Consider the following 13,450-nt stretch of genomic DNA (forward strand, 5'->3'; position numbering starts at 1 on the left):
GAAACTCAAAGGGGGAATTCCATAGAAAGAAAGAAAGCTTTCTACAATACCTTATCTTCCTAGAGGGGACTCTGGAAATTCATATTTCAGCAGCACCCCAAGAACGCCATTTCCTCCGATAACACTTCTACCTCTGTGACTTTCTAAATAAACTTTCTTTTATAGTTTGAGTCTTGGTTCTGAATACTTTCTTAGCCATTTCATCCCCAACAATGTCATCAAGATTCTTATCATACCTGTTCTGTTTTCTTCAGCGAGGAGACCTGCAGGCTGGAGTCCCTCATAATCTCAATATGGCCATAGCAGTTCCCACTGTCACATCTATGTTGGTTTAAAATATGCCCATAAATTCTTTGCAAAAGTGGAGCCTAATTCCACCCCTCTTAAATGTGGGCTGTATTTATTTATGATTCGCTTTTAATAAGTAAAATGTGGTTGAAATGACAGTGTGTTACTACTCCTGAAATTAGGACACAAAGGTGTTATGCTGTCTTCTTTACACTTTCTTTTGGATCCCTCACTCTGGGGAAAGTGTCACGAGGACACTCAGTTAACACCATGGAGAGGTCCACATGGCAAGTAACTGAAATCTCCTGCCAAGGGCTGCATGAAGTGAGATTTTCTGCCAATATGAAAGCCATATGAAGGGACCATCTTGGAAGTAAATTCTCCTAGTCCAGTTAAGATTTCAAATGACTGCAGCCTTAGGAAATTATCAACTACAATCTCATGAGAGACCCTGAGGCAGAGCCAACCAGCTAAGCTGCTCCTGAATTGCTGACTCACACACAAAAAATATTTGTTGAGCTAATAAATGTAAATCATGACATAGCACTAGATAACTAATGTAATATTTCTATATAACAACAGCTAGAGAAAAAAGGGAGTAACTAACTCTCTTTTTTTTTGGAGAAACTTTTGAGACTTCCCAGCAGACTTCTTTAAGCATCTCACTGGGCAGACTTGGGTCATATCCAATGTCTTAATGACTGGTAAGATAATATTAGCATGATTGGCTTATGCTGAACAAGAGCAGCCCCTGGAGCTGGAGCTGGAGCTGGATCTAGCTTCCCTGAAACAGAACACTGTGTACGGATAGTGACTTTTGTTGAAAACAAAGTAGGGTAGAGAAATGGATATTGAGATTATTTAATCAAGATAGTCCACCAATTCTCAATGGTGTAAGACACTGAAAGTTCATTTCTCATACTACCTGTCCAGTGTGGTTTGGCAAGGAGACCCTAGCTGAAAGAGGTTTCAGCTCAACACTTGCTTCTATAATCTCCCTAGAGGGAGGATGGGAAAATAGAAAATTGTTTACTGGGTCCTATAGCTTTTGCCTGAAAGTGACACACATCACCTTCCCTCCTATCTTATTGACCAAAGTAAGTACTGTATCTCTATTTCAAAGAGGTCAAGTAATGCAATCTTAGGGTATAACCAGAAACGGGAGATGCAGACATATTTGGTGAACAACACTGATGAGTTACCAACAAAAGAAAATCAGTGTCTGCAAAACCTGCTGACCATGGCCCAGAAATTGTGCGTGTAGCAGGAAAACAGACTTTTAACACTACTCCCTGCAATTCCCCAATTAACTCCTTCTAAATAAAGGTGACCTGGTACTGGTTCTCCACTTTGTTCAGGGTCGGGGAGGGGTGACCCTTGGCAACAGAATCTCCAGGAATGGTGTAGAAAGTGTAGTTTGAGCAAGCCCCTCAGGCAATTCCTATAAATCACCTCTGGAGAACAAACCCATTTTCCTCCTGCCTTACCACGGCCCGGAGACTGATGTTGAGGTGTACAACAACTTGATTTTGGTCTTGGAGATTTTATGTTAGACTGGGCTCCTGCAGGGCAGCCAGGGCTATTTTATTACCATGAGGTTGCTGAACTCTTACTCTTTCTGGTTTACATAACTGTCAAAATTACATTATAGATGTGGGCACTTATGGAAGATGGTTTGTTTATTAAGCTTGTAGTAACTGTCCTTGACGCCTGCTGCCCAGTTGTCATCTTGGGGATCATCGCTGGCACAGCAAAACTAGAGACCTTCTTCTACGCACAGGGTGTAAGTAGTCCGGCTGTAGTTCACTTGAATGCCTGGAGAAGTACAGTCACCCTCAGGAACACTGTCTTCTTTTAGCTCTCTTAGGCGTTTCCAAATTCTCTGGAGAGATTTGAAGGGGTGGGGCTGTAATGTCTTCCGCATTCCTCCTCCTTCCCCCACTCCCCTCCCCCTTCCCTTCCTCCTCTTTCCGCTCCTCCTCACCTCCCCCTCTCTCTCCTCCCACTGCCCTCCCCACTTCCTCCTCCTCCTTCCCTCCCCCTCCTCCTCCTCCCTCCCCCACCTCCTCCTCTTCCTTCTCCCTCCCCCACCTCCTCCTCCTCCTCCTTTTCTTGTCCGGGCTGCGGTTGCTGGGGCGGGGAGGGGCGAGTGGCTGGAAGCAGAGAGTGGGAGGATCCAAGTCCTGGGAGACTTGGTAGCTCACAGGCCCCTGAGCACGTGGACCTGAACAAGCTTCACTCTATCTGTAGGATTATCAGAAAAAAGGCAGGGCCAGGGCCAGCTTCACGAAGCTGTCTGAAAGGACGCCCTGGTGTCTTAATTATACTTTTACAGAGAGCAAGTCCATTCCTGCTTACTAATCTCTCATCTGTAAAATGGGGATAAAATAAAATCAAACAAATATTATCCAAAATAGGAAGCTTGCATAACAGCTGCATTCATTTCCTGTGAACAGCGGAGAGGAACTAAGTAACTGCACTTTGTTGATTTGATTCCAGCCAAATTCAAAGACAGACCCTATACAACAAATGTCTTCCTTTGTCCTGGGCCTTGTAAAGAGTCATTTCTCTACAAAGAAAGAATCCCCTTTGTGCATTCCCTGGCCCAGCTGGCCCCGGGGATTATGAAGAGAAAGCTCTCTGGAGCTGTTTTCCTGGTTATAGAGACATTGTTCTGGAAAGCAGGCTGGGTTGCCATGGCTACGGCTCCCCGGAGGCCTCGCCCCGCCCCTTCCCACGCCCCTGCCAGTGCCGACTGCTAGGACCGGGGCCGTACTGGCTTCAAGGATTCCTCTCGCGCAGCACGGAAATGGTAGAGAAATTCCAAACTATATTACCCAGATGGCCTCTGAGGCCCAGAGGCAGGAAAAAAAAAAAAAAAAAAAAAGAATCCCTTGTCAGGCAGCCCTGAATTGTCCTCGAAAAAAAAAAAAAAAATGACCATTAGATGGAAAGCTTGTTGAAGGTAGGAACACTGTTCTTTCTCATCACCGAATCGATTCCCGTTCTCTAAGACCATTCCCCGGCCGACCCACCCTCCTTCCCATAGGCCAACACGTAGAAGGGTCTGGACAAATGTTCCTATAATCATTTGTCAGCGAGGTGGCAGTTTCGCAGCGGCTTAAAAGCATGGACTCTGGAGCCAGACTCTTTGGCCTGCCACTTAAAATAGCATAAAATACCTAATCTTTCCAAGCTTCCTTTTCCTCATCCCTAAAATGGGGACAGGGATACCTAAAACATGCGGTGCGTATCGGTATAATGTATGAAACACTTGGCACTGCCTGGCTCCTTCTGTGTTATGATTACGATCACGACTGTCCTTTTCTCTTCCGGGGCCTCCTGCCTTGTCCCCTACCGGAAACAAACCAACCCAAACAACAAAAAAACCTTCTAGCACCGCCTGTAGCAGCCCACGCCTGGCAGTTAATTAAGTGGAGGTAAAAGTGCTGGGCCAGTTTTTATTTGTGCCCTAAGTGGAGAGGAGCACGTGACTGTCACAAGGTCAGTTCATGGTAGATTGTCGCCCCTACACAATGCAAAACGGGTGTGTCCCAGTGTCCCACCCACCCACGTCCACGGTGAAGAGAGGAAAATATCACGGCGACCTCTTTCAGCTTGGCTTTCTCCCTCCCCCCCGCCCCCAAGCTCTTAGGGGATTTCTGAAAACCTACAAACCGGTGGTCACCGGGCAGCAGCGTGTGGGATGTTTACACTCCACAGGGGGCCCCCCAGGCCTCCCCGCACCAGGGCCGCCTTCGAAAGCGCCCGAGGCCTGGGGTCTGGAGGTGCTTCCCTGGGACACTCCGGGGGGAGGGGGGGGAGAGGGAATTGAGCAGCCCTCGCCCCCACGTTTGCTCCCCTCTCCTTCCCAAGGCAGGCCCGGACTCGGTCTGGATATCCCAGGGCGTCTGTGGAGCCCGGGGGCGAGGCCATGGGACTGGCCCGGGAAGGCCCCGCTGACCCTGGCCGCAGGATGTGCTCACCCTCGGCCGCGGAGGCCTGATTCTCGCGGGGCCACGGAGGGTGGGCGTGACCCGAGGTCAAGAGGTTGTGGCCCCTGGGGGAGGGGAGGCCCCGGCCAGGATGGCCCTCCCACGGCTCCCTAGTGCTGCTGTGTGTCTGGTTGAGAAGGTATGTACAGCGTGTGTGTTCTGTGAGCACACGAATGAAAAGGGCATGCCCTGTGGAGTGCGCTGATTGTCAGTCATGCCACACCAGGGCTGAAGAAGCCTGGTCTTTGTATGTACAGGGGCCAGTTGTATGTGGGGCGCTCCCACAACACCCAAGGGCGGTGCTGTCTGAGGCTGTGCCGTAATGCGGCAGAGGTGCGGAGAGCTGGTGTGAACTGCAGGGTGTGAAGTGTGGCTCCCTCTCCTTCAGACCCTCCGAGGACCCGTCCCGTCCCCTCGGCGCACGCGAAACCGCCCCGACACACAACCCTCCCCTCCCCCACGCCGCAGCGAGCCTCTCTGAAAACTGACACCCTGAGGCCCTTTTCCCCTCACCAGCCACAATCCGGGGCAGTGAGAGGGAAAATGCGGACTGGATTCAGGCACCGGGGCGGGGCTCTGTAATCTTTCCTTCGGTCACAGGCCGTGGTCCGGATCCAGGCCTGGTATTCCCTCGGACTCTGCCACTCCAAGGAAACAGCTTGAGGCTCCTGCCGGTGCAGGCCAAATCCGCTTCTTCCTGCGAAGTCCAGTCTGCATTTTCTGTTTCGCCCTGGCCTACTCTCAGCGCGGCTGTTGTTCTCAATCCAGCTCAGAAACCGGCTCAAACCGCCCTGAACCGGATCTGGTGGCTGTTGAGACAGAGTTTCTGCCTCTTTGTGAGGGCGGATCCGGCCTCGTCTGCTCTTCAGTTCCCTGCCTCCCGGTTTCCCAGCCACCAACTGCAGTTCACCCCCTCCCCCGCCTCTCCAGTTTTTTTTTTTTACCCTTCCCTGGGCCAAGGCCCCATGAAAGAGGTTAAATTCTTTTTAACAAAATACTGGGTTTAGGTGGTGGCAAACCTTCAGCTTTTATTCCATGAACTACTTAGTTCTGCTTGTCTCACGTGCGTCACCTGCCCAATTGACTTTGTGCCCTTTACGTGTTGGCTCTCGCCCTCACATTTCCCCTCGGACGAACCTAAGTTTCACACCGAAGGCTGGAGGGTGTTGGTGCCGCACCTGGTCAATTTCTGGTTCGTGGCTGTACTTAATGAAAACAATGTATTCGTGTCTCTCCTGAGACATGAGGAGAACGTGGTGGGCATAGAATTTTAAACGGTCACCCAGCCCGTTTGCCTGTCACAGCCATGCGGCGTGTGGAGGGGCTGGAGGATGCAGACGGCTCGGCCCCGAAGGGGTGCCGGGAAGGGGTGCCGGGAACCGGGGTGCCGGGAACCGGGGCCAGGCCCCGAGCTGGGCTCCGGGAGGCGGATGCGCGGGAACCGCCCTCACCTGGTGCAGGTGGAGGCAGAGCCGGGAACCTGCCGGAATGCGCATGGAACGAGGGGTGGGCTTTTGTTAAGTTCTCCTTCCAGACAATGGAAGCATAAAATGTGTGTTTTGGAACCAGATAGAGGGGGTGGTTACACACCATGGCAGATGGGCTAAATGCCACTGAATTGTACACTTTAAAATGCTTCCTTTCATGTGACGTGGGTTTCACCTCAGTTCTTAAGCGTTTCTTGACAAGAATTTTTCATTTTCTTTTTGTGTTTCTTGAAAAAAACCCCCCAAAAAACCCAACCAAACAAACAAAAAAAACAGGGAAAGAAAACACACCAAGCAACCAGGATCTGGGTGTGGCTCCATTGGGTGCTGGCCGGCTCGCCGGGCGCCCTCTGCTGGCCACAGTCAGCAGTGCCTCCAGGTCCAGGACCTGTCGAGGCGCAAGCAGGAAGGTGGTTGACTAAGAAGCTTGTTTCATGTGCATTTTATTTGTCTTACTCGTGTGCATGGGACAGGGCTATTTTACTGAATGCGGGTCACAGAGGTTTTGCTTCCAAGGTGTTGCAAAGGCCTAATTATAAGTTAACGACTTGAGATTCATTTCTAAATGTCAAAGCAAAACCAAAAATGTCATTTCTCCCAGGCTAACCACTACAGTTAAATGGCTCATTTAAGTGTTTAGTTTCAGTAAAGCATAAAGCCCTGGAAAAAAGCCAACGATGACAGGAGATCTGGAAAAAGCTATTTTTAGCCGCAAGAGGGGAGGGGCTGGCTTTGTCTTGTGAGTCAGGACTCTAAGAAAGACTCAGGTTGGGGCCAAGGTAACCTTACACATGTATGTAAAAAAAAAGGTGGATCCCTCAAATGAATTTGTTTTTATGAGATTTGAAAATCTTAAGTCATTATTGTGGAAAGAAAAATAGTATATGCTCTATTGGAAGTCAGGTAATCCAGGTCAGCCCTCTCATTGTTAGAGTAAATCTTTCTTACTTCAGGATCCTCACACCTTTTGCTTCACAGGCTTGAAATGCTTGCTCCTCCTACTCACAGGTCAGGCTTCACTGCCAGTCTTGGCCTGTGTATCATCTCCTCAGAGAATCTTCCTGAACACGTGGTGAAAAAGCACCTTCCTTTCTGCCCTGGCTGGTGTGGCTCGGTTGGTTGGAGTGTCCTCCCATTCACCAAAAGGTGGAGGGTTTGATTCCAGTCAGGGCACATACCCAGGTTGCGGGTTTGAGGGTTTGATCCCCCCTCTCCCCACCCCATAAGGCAACCATCAGTGTCTCTCTCTCACATCAATGTTTCTCTCTCTCTCTTCCTTCTTGTCTCTAAAATCAATAATAAAAAAAAAAAAAGTAGATTCCTTACACCCTTATCTTCTCAAGTGGCATCTTCCCCCCCCCCCCCGTTATAATACCACTAAATTTACAGTTATATATATTTGTTTTCTTGTATATTCTCTTTCACCCTGACTGGCTTTCTAAGGCTCCTAAGGTCTGATCGAACAATATAGCCAGCTTTTGGAATAGTATCTGGCAAGAAAATAACAAGGACTACATATTTGTTGAACAGATAAGTTAAATTCAAATATCATATCTGTAGTCCTATAATTTCTGGATTCTTCTTTAATACCTTGTAGCTTTTTCAAGACTTAGCCTGTGTTCTTTTTCTCTTGTGAACTTGCAGTAACTACTGATTTATTTTAGGGCTTCTTTTTGGGTAATGTGAGAGCTATTGAGTATAATGGAATCTTCACAGTTCCTCAAATTGTATCCCTCTAAAAAAAGAGAAATATTAATCTTACTAGAGGCCTGGTGCATGAAATTTGTGCACGGGGGGGGGGGGTCCCCTCAGCCCAGCCTGCACCCTCTCCAATCCAGGACATCCCTCTCACAATCCTCAACAGAGAAGTTATGTAACAGAGACAATCTGGGACCACTGGCTCCTAACTGCTCACCTGCCTGCCTGCCTGATCACCCCTAACTGGCCCCTCCACCCCCCCGATGGCCTGGTCACCCCCAACTGCCCCCACTGCTGGCCTGGTTGCCCGTAACTCCTCCTTCCCCCCTGCCCCCTGCCGTCCTGGTCACCCCTCACTGCCCTCCCCCCTCCCCCCACCGGCCTGGTCACCCCTAACTTCCCCCCCTGCTGGCCTGGTTGCCCCATGCAGCCTGCTGCTCGGTTGTTTGGTCGGCCCTCACTAATGCCCCTGCCAGCCTCGTCGTTTCAGTTGCGATGGTCGCTTAGGCTTTATATATATAGACTAGAGGCCCTTTGCATGAAGAATCGTGCAATAGACCTTCCTTCACCTGGCTACTGGCACCAGTTTTCCTTCCGCCTTCTTTCAGGGTGGGGCTTGGACCCCAGCGGCAGCGGCGGCAGCGTGGGGCGGGAGCTGCCGGGCCCCACACCGCCATCCGCGATTGGGGCGCCGCCACTGCCCAGGTCCCTCAGTGATAGGAGGGACCTGGGCGCCGCCGCTGCTCTGACCCGCGAACGCTGAGGGGCGGGACTGGGCGCCGCCGCCGCTCCCACCGCGCCTCCCGCCGGCCCCATCGGTCCCCTCTCAGCCCCATCGGTCCCCCCTCAGCGGCGGCCGATCTGGCCGTTGAGAAGCGCGGGGGGCGGGACTCGCAAGTCCCGCCCCTGCGCCTCTCAACGGCTGGATAGGCCACCCCGAGTCCCACCCCCCAGCCTCCCGCTGGCCCAATCGTGGGCGTAGCGGAGTGATGGTTATTTGCATATTACCCTTTTATTAGGTAGGATAATTCTTACAAACTCTGTTTTCTCATATGTAGTGCTTGATTTTACTCTGAGATAGAGTTCCCCCAGGTTTTGATTTCTGAATTTGTCCACATGGCTCAATGTTCCTCTACCCTCCCCACAAAACCTTCCCTACCATCGGGGAAAGGGTCTACCAATTTTTTCTTCAAAAAAGTCTCTTGCTGCTGTCCAGAGACAGACTCATTCATGCAGATTCTTTATACAAATTGATTTGAGAGAGAAAGAGAGAGAGAGAGGAACATCGATTTGTTGTTTCCACTTATTTATGCATTCATTGGTTGGTTCTTGTATGTGCCCTGACCAGGGATGGAACCCAAAACCTTGGCTATAGTGACAGTGTTGAATGAACTACCCAGCAAGGGCTCATTCCTATAGATTTAAATTCCCTGGAATCTCAAATTCAATTAAAAATAAAAATAAGTAATTAAATAAGTTCCCTGGAATCTCAAGTAGTCTCTTTGCATCTCTGAGAACCTTTAGCTTAGATGTCAGTGCTTGTTTGGATTTCAGCCCAACACAAGAATAATCCCTTTGGGGATTTCTTAACCTATGCAAATTAGCTATTATTGCACTGTTCCAGAGAGCTGTGCTAGAGGTTGGAGGACTTTTGTGATATGCGGCTTCATTCTGTTTTCATTGACTGATGGGTGTATAACTAGTAGAATTTTTCTAGCTGCCTACCAAATGCTGTGACTTTTCACTTCTTTGAGCTGGTGTAGGGTAATAGTTAAGAAACTAACCATGGAAGTCAGAAAAACTAAAAGTTCTGAAGTCTTGGTTTTCTCATTCATTTTATTTTTCAACTATAAAAAGGGGATGTCTACTTAACAGAGTTGTAATCATTATAATAGCATTTATAGAGCAAATACTATATGCCAGTTACGGTTCTATATATACACAAATAATATTACTGTATTATCTATGTATATACATAGATGGACCTTATGATAGTGTGAAAGTGATATGCAAAATGGTTAGGCCCATGGTCGGCAAACTGCGGCTTGCGAGCCACATGCGGCTCTTTGGCCCCTTGAGTGTGGCTCTTCCACAAAGTACCATGGCCTGGGTGAGTCTACTTTGAAGAAGTGGTGTTAGAAGAAGTTTAAGTTTAAAAAATTTGGCTCTCAAAAGAAATTTCAATCATTGTACTGTTGATATTTGGCTCTGTTGACTAATGAGTTTGCCGACCACTGGGTTAGGCTAAGCTATGATGTTTGGTAGGTTAGGTGTATTAAATTTGTTTTTGACTTAGTGATATTTTAAACTTATGGTGGGTTTATCAGGAAGTAGCCCAATTGTAAGTTGAGGACCATCTTGTACATATAAAATATCTGATTATGCATATACTAGAGGCCTGGTGCACAAAATCCGTGCACTGGGGGTGGGGGTGGGGCCCAGCCTGCGCCCTCTTGCAGTCTGGGACCCCTTGGGGGATATCTGTCTGCCAGCTTAGGCCCGATCCCACCGGGGATCAGACCTAAGCTGGCAGTCAGACATCCCTCTCACAGTTCAGGACCCCTCACTCCTTACTACCCACCTGCAGCGGAGGTGGGAGAGGCTCCCGCCACCATTGCTATGCTCGCCAATCATGAGCCCGGTTTCTGGCTGAGCGGCACTCCCCCTGTGGGAGTGCACTGACCACCGGGGGCAGCTCCTGCATTGAGTGTCTGCCCCTGGTGGTCAGTGTGCATCATAGCGACTGGTTGTTCCACCAGTTGTTCCGCTGTTTGGTCAATTTGCATATTAGGGTTTTATTATATAGGATATTTATATATATGCCCCACCCAAATATATATATTCATTTAATCCCAGCCATCCTTTGGGGAGGTACCATTGTTCCCATTTTACTGCTGAGGACATGGAAGCACAGAGAAGTTATGTAACTTGGCCAAAGTAACACAGCTTGGAAGTAGGTGGCAGAGCATATACAGAAACCCAAGTTGCTTGGGTTACAAGTTTATGCTTTTAAAACTTTAGTTCGATTTACCTAGCACAAGATAAATGTTGCTAAATATTCCTTATTTCCATGAAAATGGTGATTATTTCCTCGAGATATGTCAACACAGAACCAATGCAATCCCCTCTTTTTCAGATGAAATAAAAGTCCAAAGAGATTGAATCATTTGTACCATGCAGCTGGATGGGACTAGTTATTAGTTCTTCTGATCAGTCTGTGAGGGAATAATGGTTCTTTATATTAATTTGTTCTCTTTCCTTATCATTTGTGAAAAGAAAGGAAAAGAATTCCTTTTGTGAATCTCACTCCTACCCCCACCTTGTTTTCTGCAATTAAATAACATGCTGCACTAGCAGAGACTTAGCTAGATGGAATGTGCTGCTTCTCTGCCAGAGCACACAGAGGAAGCAAGCGAGAGTTTGCCACGGGCAAAGCCAGGAGAGGGGAAAATTAGTCAGTACTCCTTTGTTCTTCTTCACCCCCTTCCGGACTTGTTTCTGTCTCTAGCTCGCTATTCCCTTCCCTGGATTAGGAGTATCAGCCACCCTAATAAAAATCCAATCCTATTTGCCTCTCAGCATAACTATTATTGCTTGTCTCATTTTCGGTTCCTTTAAGTGTATTCCTAGTATCACATGAGCTCACTCATCTAGGGGAAAAGATGAACAACATAGACTGAAGAACAAGAACAGCATTGATCAGACTGTCAGACCTCAGAGGGAAGGTAGGGGAGGGTGGGGACAAGGGAGATAGATCAACCAAAGGACTTGTGTGCTTGCATATGAGCCTAACCAGTGATCACGGACAACAGGGGGATGGGGGCATGCATGTGGGGGGGTTTGAGATGGGAATGGGGGGGTTGATGACAAATATGTGATACCTTAATCAATAAAGTAATTAAAAAAAATAAAAAAAATAAAAAATAAAAATCCAATCCTAAACAGAGACAGGAGTAGTAAGCTTGGTTGTCAGTAGCTGCCTAGTCCCCATCCCATGAGAATAATAGAGAAAGTCCTAAATACCCATTTTCATTGTGCCATTATCTCAGTACATGCCTTTGTATAATTTAGTTAACCTGTGATAGCCATAATTTTCTTACCTTCATATGAAATATTATAGTTTTTATTTATTTACTTATTTATTGTATTTTATTTTTTTACTGATTTCAGAGAGGCAGGGAGAGGGAGAGAGATAGAAACATCAATGATGAGAATCATTGATTGGCTGCCTCCTGCACAACTCTATCCACTGAGCCAAACCAGCTAGGGCTTATCGTTTTTATTTTTATTATTCTCACTCAAAGATATGCTTTTGTTGTTTTATTTTTAGAGAGAGAGGGAAGGAAGGAAGGAGAGAGAAACAACTGAGAGAGAAAAAGAGAGAGAGAAACATTGAAGTGAGAAAGAAACATTGATTGGTAGCTTCCCATGCACATCCTGACTGGGAATCAAACCCAGAACCTTTTGGTATATGGAACAATGCTTCAACCAACTGAACCCTACCCGGCCAGGGCTGAAATATTATCTTTCTTGTTTTCTCACAAGGAATTTTGCCTTGGCCATGAAGTACTGTGATAAAGCTTAATAGACGGTAGTTGTTTTGCTTTATTTTGTTCAGTTTAAAATAAAAATTCTAAGAAATGCAACATAGTTTCACAATCTTTGAACAGCACTGTTCTAAAAGACCACAATATGTAGTGTTATGCTATAAACACAGAGAGTATAAATGTCAAAGGAAATTCATGCTTTTACTATCACAGAAGAGGAAATTGGGTTTTTTCTTTTTTCTTCCTCGTTTCCTTAGCGGTTTTCTATGAGTTGGACCTTGGAGATGTGAAGGGGGCAGTAAAGGGAGCTTCTGCTGGACTATTTGATGCATGTTGAGTAATAGTGACAAGTAAGTTTGGCCTGGCTGGCATGGCTCTGTGGTTGAGCATTGGTCTGTGAACCAGGAGGTCATGGTTGGATTCCCGGTCAGGGCACATGCCCCAATTGTGGGCTCAATCCCCAGAGGGGGTGTGCAGGAGGAAGTCAATCAATGATTCTCTCTCGTTGATGTTTCTGCCTCTCTCTTCCTCTCCCTTCCTCTCTGAAGTCAATAAAAATATTGATTTCTGGGCAGTTTTAGTTCCTTATATGGTTTGATTCCTGATGTCCGGCATTTCCTGTCTGACAGCTTTGTTCTCCTTGGGTGAGAAGCTTACAAAATGGTCATTAAAGCCCAGCCAGCATGACTTAGTGGTTGAGCATTGATCGACCTATGAACAAGGAGGTCAGGGTTCAATTCCCCATCAGGGCACATGCCCGGGTTGCGGAATCAGTCCCCAGTGTGGGGTGTGCAGGAGGCAGCTGATCAATCACTCTCTCTCATCATTGATGTTTCTATCTATCTCCCTCTCCATTTCTCTCTGAGATCAATAAAAACAAAAAAAACAAAATGTCCATTAAGGATAATGTTGCCTTGTAAGTCCTAATGCTATATAATGTAATCATCACACACAATTTGAAGGATGGGGAAATTGAGACTTGGGCAACTTGCTTGAGCCTTCACAGAGAAAGCACAATTCCCTTTGTAGGAATTTATAGTATACAAAGTATACGATAGTATAGGCCCAAAATTTTACCTCATCTTAAGGGCTATAATTATCAATGTTAGAAATGTCTAAGCCTGTAGAGAATTTTTATGAGTTTATTTGAGCCAAATTGACAACATATGCCAGGGCATAGGATCTCAAATGCTCTGGAGAAAAACAGTTTTGCAATTTCTTTTAAGCATTTGAAATCAAGAAAGATTACATGAAAGTAAGGTGGAGATCAGGTTACAGGATGATTAAGATTATGTGTTCTCTTGAAGGTTGTCATATAAAAGGAGGGGCTTGAAAAGGGGGCATTTCAAAGGTGTGTTTAAGGTGTGTTTACCTAGATGCATAGAAACAATGGACAGGGCTTGCTGAAAGTGACTACCCACCATGACCTGCCCAG

General features: G+C 47.1%; 2 long non-coding RNA genes across 2 annotated transcripts in view; one reads left to right on the forward strand and one right to left on the reverse strand.

Moving 5' to 3' along the window:
• Positions 1–1,848: 1,848 nt before the first annotated feature.
• LOC114231102 (uncharacterized) lies at positions 1,849–4,274 on the reverse strand. The gene is made up of 3 exons (XR_003617077.2): positions 3,963–4,274; positions 2,380–2,532; positions 1,849–2,170 (listed from the first exon to the last, which is right to left on the reverse strand). It is a non-coding gene; the product is annotated as an uncharacterized LOC114231102 (long non-coding RNA).
• Positions 4,275–4,382: 108 nt separating this feature from the next.
• Positions 4,383–13,450, forward strand: part of LOC129149675 (uncharacterized) — a 120,488-nt gene continuing 111,420 nt past the window's right edge. Inside the window, exon 1 of the long non-coding RNA XR_008556528.1 lies at positions 4,383–4,422. This is a non-coding gene — a long non-coding RNA (uncharacterized LOC129149675). The remainder of the gene's footprint in view (positions 4,423–13,450) is intronic.

This window comes from Eptesicus fuscus, chromosome 7 (genome assembly GCF_027574615.1).
Source record: "Eptesicus fuscus isolate TK198812 chromosome 7, DD_ASM_mEF_20220401, whole genome shotgun sequence".
Taxonomy (NCBI): Eukaryota; Metazoa; Chordata; class Mammalia; order Chiroptera; family Vespertilionidae; genus Eptesicus; species Eptesicus fuscus.